Source organism: Notothenia coriiceps, unplaced genomic scaffold (assembly GCF_000735185.1).
Source record: "Notothenia coriiceps isolate Sejong01 unplaced genomic scaffold, NC01 NC01_scaffold00004904, whole genome shotgun sequence".
Classification (NCBI taxonomy): Eukaryota; Metazoa; Chordata; class Actinopteri; order Perciformes; family Nototheniidae; genus Notothenia; species Notothenia coriiceps.
In genome coordinates, this window is record NW_011337605.1 from 1,005 (window position 1) to 2,762 (window position 1,758).

Here is a 1,758-nt window from a genome sequence, read left to right on the forward strand (position 1 = left end):
TTCCATCTAGAATACCATTATATGTAAATTATGTTTTTGTTTTCTTTGAATAAAAAAAAAAGCATCAAACAGTTTTACTACAAGCCATCAAGTGACCTATCACAAGGTCCTAAACCCCAGGTGTATTTTCAAGCTAAGTCCAAATAAGATAAGACTCTTATTATGAAGTCAATAATGAGATGAGTTGAATATTTTCTGAAAATGTCTCACACATTCTTTTCTTATTTAAATATTTTACATCATGTCAAGAGATGAACGGTGGATACGATTATGCAATCTCTTTTAATATTTGTTTTCCTTTAAAGTGGACCTATCATGCTATATTTCAATAATGTATTGAAGGGCCATACCTATATAAAACATGTCTGTGAAGTTTTTTTTTCAAAATACCAAACAGATCATGCATTTTAGCCATGCCTCATTTCGCTCTATTTGCTCTTTTCCAGCCCTGTTTTTGCAAGGGCTGATTCTGCTTTTGTGGCAGACTACAGCGCCACTTACAGGCCAGGCATATGTACTACAGCGTCTCCAGCGCTTTCGAGCGGTCTCTCATTCCCCTGATAGGTGGAGAGTTGCCTAAATAGAGAGGCGAAGTTCCGCCCATCTACTTCCGACCCATGGGAACCCGGAAGCGGAAAATTATACATTGAAGTCAATGGAGAGAGAAAAGTCATCTTTTGATCCCGTTTGAATTGTGCCACGAATGACACATATGATGTTTGTCAAATTAAAATAACATTTTGCAAGTCAAAAAAATAAAAATGTGTCGTAAAACTGTGAAGTTACACATATTTTTGTGTGAAACCGCTCAGTGAACTACAGGTCTCTGGTCTTGCACAATACGCGTCACCATCACAAAGATGGCCGTCACGTTAGCAAATTTCAGTCTGGGTATGATGAGAGCTGTACATACACGAAAGGGGAGTTAGTCAGTTCTGTAAGAGCCAGCATGCGGGACCGGCTTTACAAGGTTTCAGTGAGTAATATTAGTGCAATGTTTAACGTTAATGTCAGCTAGCTAACATTAGCTAACAAGGTACACTAACGTGTTTTGTTTTAGCAACTAGTTTTCTCCTTAAATCTTTGTGGTCTCTGTGTATGCTGTGGATAACATTAGTGTTCACAAGAACAAGATACACTCCCGTGTTTTGTTTTAGTTGCTCTTAGATTGAAGCGGCCAGTTTTATATCGACTATATGTGTGATCTCCTTTTTACATCTCGTTGTGTCATTTGAGTTTATTTGCTGTGTGTAGATTCAAGGATTTTGGTTATCTTGTCAATTTGTTTGGTTATCTAGGCACAGCTGTGTGTGACTCCCTCTGGTACACTGGTATGTGTTTTCCTAATGTAGAGAGCATTGATTAATTAATAAACTACACACTGACTCTAGATCCTGACCAAATCCTTTTTTGTTGATCAAATGTTTTTCAAAAATGTATTGTATATTATATAACAGCTGCACATCACAGACCGGAGTCTCTGCTACTGTGGACCACGAAGGAGGCGATCATCATCCCCATCCCCAAAGACCCTGCATGGCATGGAAATCTCCTCCTCCTGGAACAATTCTACACCCAGCATATGCTCCCTGTGTTGGCCAGTAGAGAGGAGGACATTTAAATAAACATACTCTTAACACCATCGGACTCTGCGTTGTGTTTCGTATGTGTGATGGGGTGTTATGCAGAGGGGAGGAAAACAGGACACAGCAGATTGGGATTGAAGTGGAGATGCTGAGCAGTTATTTAATTGTTGCA

At 39.1% G+C, this 1,758-nt stretch overlaps 1 long non-coding RNA gene across 1 annotated transcript; it reads left to right on the forward strand.

Annotated features, from left to right (window-relative positions):
* The first annotated feature begins 935 nt into the window (after positions 1-935).
* LOC104942674 (uncharacterized) lies at positions 936-1,642 on the forward strand. Its single transcript, XR_798040.1, has 2 exons — positions 936-976; positions 1,458-1,642. It is a non-coding gene; the product is annotated as an uncharacterized lncRNA (long non-coding RNA).
* The last annotated feature ends 116 nt before the right edge of the window (positions 1,643-1,758 follow it).